Genomic DNA, 11031 nt, shown 5'->3' on the forward strand with positions numbered 1-11031 from the left:
TGAGTTAGGCCTTTGTTTTCCAAAAGAATTTTGTACCACGAAGGATGTCCGATCTAGGGTTAACAGAATCAGATGTTCTACCTTCTTATGAGTAAGATTTGTTAAACTCCTTGATCTCTTGGAACTTTAAAAGTTTAACTTTTTGAGAAATTCTCATATGATTCCTCCATAAAACAAAACAAAAATTAGAAAAATTAAAATCCAAAATATTCATTTTTTTATTTTCCTTGTATTTTTGCTTTCTATTACTGTAAATTAAAATCCAAAACATAATTCATATTTATTCATAAATGACCATCTTTTGGGTGGAGGGGGAATTCAATGCCCATAACCATATTTGGCATAATATTACAACATCAAGAAGTCACTTTTAGCCCACATTAAGAAGTACAAATCATCCATTTACTCTAAGAGCAGAATGTGTTGGCAGATACCCTTTCAAAACTTGCTACATCCATAATTGGATATTTTTTAAAGAGAAATTGTATTGAGGAAGTACACTTTCCAAGCATTCAAAAACCATAGGTTATTTAATTGATTGATGAGATAAGGGAGCCCTCTTGGATAGATCTTATTTTACCATTCTTATAAAATCTTGTGTTACTCAAAGACTCAACAAACTAAAATGCAACTTCAAATACAAGCAATAAATGTTACTATCATTAGTGGAATGTTATAGAAGAGGGTGGTTACCAGGCCATACCTTAAGTGTCTCCCACTATTATAAACTGATTATGTTCCACTAGAGATTCATTTAGGCATATGTCGAGAAAACTTAGGAGGGAAAACATTGGCTCTCAAGATTATGAGGCAAGGATTTTATAGGCCTATGATGAAATAAGTTGCACTAGAGTTCACATAAAAATGTTATAATTTTCAACTACACTCCAACCTTACCCATTCACTTTCTATAGAACGCTTATCACTCCAAATCACATAGCCTTTTGTCCAATTGAAATTTCTTATGGCTACTGGTAATAAAAATATGTCATCTTAACAATAATACTTCAATAAATGGGTAGAGGTTAAACCCCTAGCAAAAATCATCGAAGAAATTGCCAAATAGTTTGTCTAAAAATATATAATAAAATATTTTGGCCATCCTATAAAGATCATCACTTCAATTCACTGAAAAAATTTTAATAGCATTCTACAAGGATCTCCATATCCAATTAGTACACACAGTTATGTCCCATCCACACGAAAATGGGTAGATTGAGGTTACAAATTGAACTATACTTAAGGGACTAAGTATGTGCCACGGGATATTATAGGGTAGTGGGTTGATGAACTCTCCAATATCCTCTGAGTCTATCATAATACATTCAAAGCTCTAATAGGAGAAACACCATATAACCTTTACTTAGGCACCAAGGTAGTCTTACTGATTGATATTGGAGTCCCAAGCCCTAGGGTGCAGGAATTTGAATTCAATAATAATGAGTAGAAACTCTAAAATATCCAGGATCTTATTTCAATAATAAGAGATACGGTCTCATATAAAAATGGCTCCTTACAACTAAATGATAACTTGACACTATGACTTAAAGACGAAACCTTGGTGGATCTCCATCAAAGACTTAGTTTTATGCAGCCTAGAGGCAACTAGAAAGGACCCCAACACAACAAACTCTCCCCCTTATGGGAAGGCCCCTATATAGTAGTAACTATGATTTAGGCCAAAACTTTAAGCTAAAGAAAGTTTATGAAAACATACTGCCTTAGACTTGAAACACTGAGAATCTTCGTAAATATTATTATTTGCTATAAACAAAGTTATTCACTATATAGCTTACATACTTTTTGAGTAAACTATTATATATCCCTCATGTCTCCTAAGTTATGTCATCGTATCATCTTTTATAATATAATTAAAATTATTTTGCCAATGATTTTTAATATCACCTTTTCTAAGTTGGGTCACAATGGTGATCCCAAATAACTATAGTCCAATAAAATCTAATCATTGTCCTTGATTTGAGAAATAGACAATATTCCTTGTATCTCAATCATGGGGTAATAAATCCCAAAGGGATTTGATTTGATAAATAGGTTAATATTGTTAAGTAATGTTTTGAAAAATAGCCTTGAATAGGTTAAACATCCTAAGTGAATGTCTCTCAACTTCTTCCAAATGGACAAACTTCATAAAGTAGCTTTTTAGTGTGTAAGTTGGGATATGTTAAAAAATATTTAGTGAGCTCTCTCAAGGTCAAAAGTTGCAAGGCTATCCACGTAAGAAGCTTCATTAAATTATAAATCATACAAACTTAAGGAAACTCCTTATTCTACCACAAAAAAGTATAATTCATTTAATGTTAATATGTAGTCATCTTAAGTAACCAAACATATACATAAAATTTAACAAAAAAATATGATAAGACAGTAAAAAATAATTTCTAGTAAAAATATTACATGATTCAAACAACTTCATTATCACTGGAGAAGGCTTTTCTCAGTTCACTTTCAACACCATCATCATATACATTTTGAGGAGAATCCTTGGAGGCCTTGCTTGGAGACAGCCATTTAACCGCAACCCCTCCTTATGTTGTACTAACCAAATTCCTTTTAAAAATCCTTGAACAAAGCCTTACTCAAGGGACTGATTCTCCATAGCCCTCATTTTAGCATCAAATAATTTGTCATAAGCCTCTTGGATGCAATTCTAAATCTCTCAGTGATAAGTTGAAGACTTCTTGAATTCTTCAAAAACCTTCAATGATATTACCTTTGTGCGAGCATCACACTTAATATAGCTATTTTGTTCTCTAGAAGACAATATTGTAATTATTGATTCTCTCTCCGAAGAGCTTATTTATTAACCTGAAGGGTGCTCTTTTCTGGTGCAAGTGCCTTTAAAACTTTATTTTTTAAGTATTTTTTATATGAACCTCAATCAACTAAATACAAGATTGATCAACTTCCTAATTTTGAAGGGAAAGAGTGGTATATATTGTTGCCTGCTTGGCCTAGCACTTTATTAGTTGACTTTCCAATGTTGATGTCTCTTTAACCTTTTCATTCAAACTATCATCTTGAGGAATAAAATAAGGGAGATACACTTCTATCAATGTGAGTAACTGAAAGAGAGAGTGGCATCTCTGTCACTATAAGGAATAGAAGGAGGGAGAAAATCTCTACTATTACAAAGAGAAAGGGGTGCAACACCTCTTCCATGACAAAAGGTAGAAGGAGAAAGATTTTTAATGGATAGATGAATCTATAGTGGTCATTCTCTACCTGGTAAGGGAGAAGGGTTACTCTATCTGACTAAGTGTTAAAGGAGTGTGTGATAGTACAATACCCAAATATTAGGACATTTGGGGAGTGGAACAATTATAAAAATCTTGTTTATATATTTTTTTTACTTTATTGCATTTACTTTCATGCACTTAGGTTTACTTAGCTTATCTCTAAAAAAATTATGGTTGATAATTTTCTGGTTAAAATTTTGCTTAAAAGTTAGAAACATAAATATTTTCTAAAAGTTTTAAAAAATAAAAATATTTTCTTTTAGCTTTTGGATTGAAATTTTTTATTTTCCTAAAAGCTTCCACACATTAATTCAATTTCACTAAAAAAATTTTAAAATATCAAATCACCCCCTCTTGGTGCACTATAGAACTTTCAATACCAGCACCAACACCTATCGACTTCATTGCCCTCCATCACTAATTGAATTGATGCAGTATATAACACATAAGGCTGGAGCACACTATTAATACCAACTTTAATGCCTAACAAACTTCATCATATGCCATCACTAGTAACTTAATTATACAACATTATTAGTAAGTCTAATTCATCTTTTTAACACCAATTAGTGGGCATTTGGTGTCAGTAGTATACATTAATCTTATTAGAGATGGTGTTGATATTGGTAGCATCACATTCTATTTCAAATAATGTAGATGCACACCATCTCTAATAAGATTAATGTATACTACTGACACCAAATGCCCACTAATTGTGTTACCATCCATTTCCAAAAATATTAATACATGCCATTGCTAATAAGACTATCATTTAATGTCAAAAACAAAATCAATAGCAGCTGGTTTCATTACCTATCATCCCCTACAATGGTGATGCATGACCTTGTAAATGTAATTGATGCATACCATAGACACAAATTTTAACTCTTTATAACATCATTGTTTATCATCATCAATTATATCAACACCGTTAAATAATATTATTTTGATATAGTATTTCATATATTATATCTTTAAACTTTATATTAAGTTTAACATAATTTCAAGAATTCCTTTACACTAACATAATTATGAAGATTTATGTGGGAAATATTTTTTTTTTCATATTTCATGTATGAGAAATGTGAAATAAGTGAGTGGAGCCATTTAACCAACATATGGTGTAATACTTATAATTGGAGGTGAATTAGTGCCTAGGCATGAGGGCTAGTGCCCAAGTACCCATTCGTATTCCCAATAACCCAACCACATATTTCATAATTTTTTTATGGAGAGCTTGGTATCTAAGTACCTGAGGTGATGCTAAGGTGTCTACCTTATGCTCTTAGGTGCCAGTTACATTCTTTGGAGTAGTTCATCTAATTTAATAGTAACAATTTGGATACCTGGGCACTCAACCAATCTAGTGGCGAGCCACAACTTTTACAAGATCAAAAAATTGAGAGAAGCCTCAACAAAAAGCTAAAGGTAAATTTTGAGCTATTATAGGATTGATATATTAAACCTTATAGATTGTCCATGAAGCACTTATTGCTAGTGTCAAGACAACTATCCAAGAAATAATTTAAGATTAAGCTAACCACGACTCAAATGATAAAAAAAACTCATAGTTTCATGGCTTGACTACTAATGACCTGAATTGGCACATCAAGAATTATTATAGATTTTGGATATCTTAAAGTGCAATGGGATATTTGATGATACTATTTAGCTAAGACTATTCCCATTCAAGCTTTAAGACTATGCTAAGTGTTATCTCGACTCTTTAACTACCAATTAGATCACAAATTGGGATGATATCATAAAAAGTTTCTAAGTACTTCCCTTTATAAATGATGGTAAGAAAGAGAATTGAGATATCTATATTTTCTCAAATGGAATATGATATGTTATATAAATCCTATGATCAATATAAAGACTTCTTGAGGAAGTGCATGCACCATGAGTTACATAGGTTGTCACAACCCAACCTGACTAGGATAGGTCCTATCGTGTTGGGCTCTAATAGATAAATCCTATGATCTAGATTTAGAATGCTTTAATTTCTCTACCAATATTAATTTTAAATAAACTACATACAACATAGTTACTAAATCATCTAAATACATAAAATGAACTAATCCACAAGATTTTTTTTTATTTCATCAAAATGTATCTACATTATAGTATATGGCTACATGCATAAGCTATATAACCGAATAATAAACTAGCCATGACTATACAAAAATTAAAAGATAAATGCCAATAAACTCATATTTGGTCCTAAACTACTAATTAACAGTCACTTTCCACTTCCAAGATCATGAAAACTAAAAAAAAATCATAGTGAGCTTCAACAGCTTAGCAGTCCACATAAACCAATCTATTTTTTCAAATTTATTTATTAATCATTTTGTTGAATATTTAGAAGTAGTTAAAGGTAGACTAATATATTATTATAGTGAGAAATATAATAAGATTTATTTAATTATTTTAAAAACGTTATTGAGCATATAAATAAAATTTAATGCATATCATAAAGGAGTTCATACATATTTCCTAGACCAAGATAGAATCTTAAATAATTCTTGCCCATTATGACTCCTATTTGTGCTTATAACACTAAAATATGTCCATAGGCACTAAAACATGACTTATAGCCATTAGAATATGTCTTATAGGCACCAGAATATTTCCTAACATAGATATAATCTCAATAGATTCAGGCCCCTTATTGCATAGCAGATATTATTTAATCGCATATGTAAATTTTTTATCAAACTATAACTGTTAAAGCATAATTGATCATGTGTCAGAATTGCACAATTTTTTCTAACAAAAGGCAACAGAAAATCCTACTATGGACAAATGCATATTTTCATAAAGTAATACAATTATTAGAGATTGTGTAAAATATTATTTTAAGTTTTTTTTACAACATTATTTTTTAGAGTCTGAATTATTTTTTATTTGATAATAACTACATATATAAATTTTAAAACCTAAAAAATAAATTTTCAAAGAATATTTAAAGTGTTCAAAATCTAAATCCCCATAACATATAAATAATTACATAATGAAAATTTTACTAGTATAAAGTTATCCTTATTTTTTATAACAAAAATTAAAATTTTATCAAAAAAGTATATAAAATTTTTATATTTTTCAAAATTCAGATAGACATAGTGTGACCTATTTTGATCCAGACAACTTTCTAAACTAGGCCAATGATTGAAAATGACATGAAGTGACTAAGAAATCCTCTTCTTCTTCCCCAAATTCTCTTCATACATCTTTTCCTAATAGGATGCGAATAGGTTAATCTATATGTTAAACTCAGTAGTGTCACAACTCTCCCCTCCTCAGAAAAATGTCATCCTTGACATTTCAAAACTCAAATCTCATATCGTAAAGGTAAATTAGAATATAGTTGTCATATCTCAGACTTTTTTATAAGTAGATTCTATTTCAGCCTTATTCTTCCATTAAACTTTTACCATAGGAATCAATTTTCTCTTTAGCTTTCTTATATTATAAGAAAGAAGCTTTTTTTGTTCTTCCTTGTAGCTCTGATTTGAATATTCCATAATGTATTTGGTAGATATCCTGTTTCCATAAACAGATATCTATTTTCTCAGAATTGATATGTGGAACACATTATAAATTTTGGATATATGATATGACAACTTTAGCCATTAGGCAACTTTCCCAATCCTTTCAATAACTTCAAATGATGAAACATACCTTGGAATAAAATTTCCTTCCTTTCCAAAATTTTTAATGCCTTTCATCAGCCTGATCTTCACAAGTATAAAATCTCTAAATTGAGATTCCATAGGCCGAAGCTTAACATCAAAATATTGTCATTTCTTGTCCTATATAACCTTCAATCTGTCTTTGATCAAATGAATCTTTTCAATAGCATTATTAATTGAGGCTGACAAAATTAGATGTCCTTCAACCACCTTTATAAAAGAAAGCGTACGACACTTCCTACCATACAAAACTTTGTATGGAGCTATGCCTATACTTGACTTAAAAAATATTGTTGAAATTAAACTTGATCAAATGAATGTGTTCTTCCCAAATACCACCAAAATATAGAATACAAAGTCTTAGAAAATCCTCCATTACCTATATAGTCCTATTATACTATCTGTAAATCTAGGAATAAAAAGCTATGCTAAAATGCAATTTAGTTTCAAAACTTTGTTAAATACCTATCCACAATTTGTAGATAAACTCTATCAAAGATTATAACCTTTGGTATTCATTCAATCTGATGAGCTCATACACATATACTTGAGCCAAACTGTCTGTAAAATTAGACTGTCATATCAGAATGAAATGCGAAGACTTCATTAGTCCATCAATAATAACCTAGAAAATATCATATCCTTGTTGTGACCTGTCATAACCTATATGGAAATCTATAGTCACCTTTTCCCACTTCTAATGGGAATGGGTAATAAATAAAAAGACCTTTCGGTCACCGATATTTTATCTTCACTAATTCATAGGCTTAACATTTAAATACAAAATATGTCACATCCTTCTTCTATCAGTCCATCAAAACATATCTTTCAAATCACTATACATTTTGTTACTTTCTAGGTGAATAGTATAGCATGAATAGTGAGCCTCATATAGAATCTCTCTCTCTCTTTATATCACCAAAAATAGGAACCTATAATATATTCTTATAGAAGATAATACCAAAATTAGATGTGTGTAGTTTTAATTTCTTACAAATATTTAATCAATTCAATCAACCTCATATATTCTTTATCTAACCTCTGAGATTCTTGAATCATTTCTTGCAAAGCAAGCTAAATAATCATGTGAGCCAATATATCAAAATTCCAATTAGTGAAAAAAAATCACCTCTAATTATTATAATTCCATATCTTATATCAAATATTCATCAGAAGTAAGTTGAAAAAATAAAACTCTAGAAGATTTCCTACTCAAAGCATCTACTACCATATTAATCTTATTAAGTTGATATTGAATAGTAGATCATCGTCTTGTATCAACTCAAGCCATCTCTTTTGCGTTAGATTCAGATCCTTTTGAGTGAATATATACTTCAACCATAGATGATCAATGAAAATCTCACACTTATGATTATATACAAATTGTCTCTAGAACTTTAAAGCAAAAATCATAGCAGTAAGTTTCAGATCATGTGTTAGATAGTTCCTCTCATATGGTTTCAATTGTATTGAAGGATAAGCTGTCACTCAACCATGTTGCATCAAAAAACAACCAAAATCTCTCAATAAAGCATCAATGAATACATGAAATCCTTTTATACCAGATGAAATTGTTGTAACTTAGTTTTCATAACTATGTATTTATATCATATGTATTTTTTATGATTCTAAAATTTTATTGTATTGATTATTTTTTTCTCCTAACATCTATTGAAAATATTATTTTTATTTTTTATGTGTACTAATGTTTTAGGGAAATCATACTTCAGACTGCTGAAGACTTCAAGATAGATTAGATTAGGGTTTATTATAATTAAAGTATGTACTTTTTATATTTTTCTTGAATCTAAGAGAGTGTGATTGTTATTAGGTAATCATGCAGAAACATATAGGGGGATTATAAAAAACTTGTATTTTTAAAACTAATCATAATGTATGATCATGGATCGTACGAGATGTGCGAACATAATGTACAATCCTTGACGGACAAATTTAAATTTTCAATTTTCTGGATAGTTTTTTCTATCTTTCATATTTCAAGTCCTAAAAACCGACAGTTAAAGAACTTTTATGAACTTCTACTATGAATTTCTTTTGAGAGTACACTTGGAGAGTGATTGGGAGAGTTACTTGTAATTGGAGAATAAGATATTTCTTAAGAAGGAATTGTTAGGGGATTCACAAGGTTGTCCAATAGTGAGTATCTCCTTATTCTTCAAAGGTCTTCCCTACTCTCTTGAAGTCTCTTGGAAGAATATTTTTAAAGGAGCCTCAATACTCTGTTGACACCAGGAGGGTGTGAAAGGATGATGATACTCTATCGATATAAGAAGGATATGAAAGGATGATGGTTTTCTACCTATACCAGGAGGGTGTGAAAGGATGATGATTCTCTGCCGCATCGGGGAATGGTGGAAGAGATGTTAATTATAAGGGCTTTTTCACCTTGCTGTGGCAGTAAAAGGAGAGTCACTTTGGTATAGTATTATACTTGAAGATGGAGTCTTCAAAAAGTGGATGTTGGTCGAGTTGGACCAAACCACTATAAATTTTTGTGTTCTTTTATTTTTATTTTTACTGCCTTTTTATTTTTCTGCACTTTTAATTTTGTGGTTGAAAAACTGATTTTGGAAAAAATTCATTGTGCTTAAAATCATAAAATTATTTTCTATAATATACCAAGAGATTTTTTAATTACCAATTCATCCCCCCCCCCCCCCCCCCAATTCCCAACCCCCCCCCCCCCCCCCTCTTGGTTAACATTGGGATAATTGTAACAGGTCTAATAACATATTCAGACTTACAAGTAGTATCAGAGCCTACTTTAGAAAAGTAAGATTTATATAACTTTTTGTAAATGATCATGGCTACTTTTGAAAACCATAACACACCTAAAATATATTTGATCATTAAACTCCCATTGTTTGATAACATCCCTTTAGATTTTTAGAAAACACATATATCTATTTTTCTTTAATCGCTTGACTATCGTATGTGGATTTTAGTACAAAAAAGCTACACTAGACCAACTAGACTTGCAGATGGCATTATAATTGAAAAACCATTTATTGATTGAACTGTAGAAGAAAAAAACTTAGCTCAATTAAACACTAAATGTTTAAATAGTTTTTTCTATTCACTTCAGTCTGAAGACTATATGAGAGTCTCAACTTATAGAATTGGAAAAGAAATTTTGGATAGGCTTTGCATTACATATGAAGGAACTAATGAGGTAAAATAATCTAGATTAAACATTCTACTACACGATCATAAACAATTTTACAAGAAAATGAATGAACCAATCACTGACATGTATACTCATTTCACACAAATAGTTACCTCATTGCATGCTTTAGGTAGAGAACAAATGAATGCTAAAAAAGTATATAAAATTCTCATTATTTGCCTACTGCTTTTGATGCAAAGATAACTGCTATAACATAATCAAAATACTTAAATATTTATTATATTGATAATCTTCTTGGATTACTAATTTCTTACAAATAATGAGTGACTCAAAGACAGATTTGATGCAGGTGAGAAGCAAAAGGAAAAAATATTACATTGAAAGTGGATGACTCGGATAATGATCAGTCTCAGCCTGAGGATGAAGATGATATTGCCTTAATGACAAGGTAATTCAAAAGTTTTCTTAATAGGAAGCAAATGAGATGTCAGTAGTGAAATAAGGGTAAGTTTCATAAAAATGCTAAGACATCTAATGATATAATTTATTATGAATGTAGAAAGCATGGACACATTAAATATGAATGCCCGAACCTTAAAGCTAATCCTAGCAAGGAGAAGGTCGAGGAAAAAAGTAATATAAGTAAGGGAAAGAAGAAATAGCAGAGAGCATTTTGAGAAGATTTAGCTTTGGATTCTTTAGAAATAGAAGTAGAGGAGGAAGTCACCAACTTGTGTTTGATGGCTAACAAGCTTGATCAGTCAGATCCATAGGAGGTATATGACTTAACCTATAATGAATTGTTTGATGTTTATGAGAAAATTCATACTGCCTATAGAAAATTCAAAAAGATGCATGCTAGGTTGAATATAGAATTTTTAGAATAACAAAAAAAAGTATGAAATTCTTAGGAATGATCATGCATTGATTG

The sequence above is a fragment of the Dendrobium catenatum genome, unplaced genomic scaffold, assembly GCF_001605985.2.
Source record: "Dendrobium catenatum unplaced genomic scaffold, ASM160598v2 fragScaff_scaffold_173, whole genome shotgun sequence".
NCBI lineage: Eukaryota > Viridiplantae > Streptophyta > Magnoliopsida > Asparagales > Orchidaceae > Dendrobium > Dendrobium catenatum.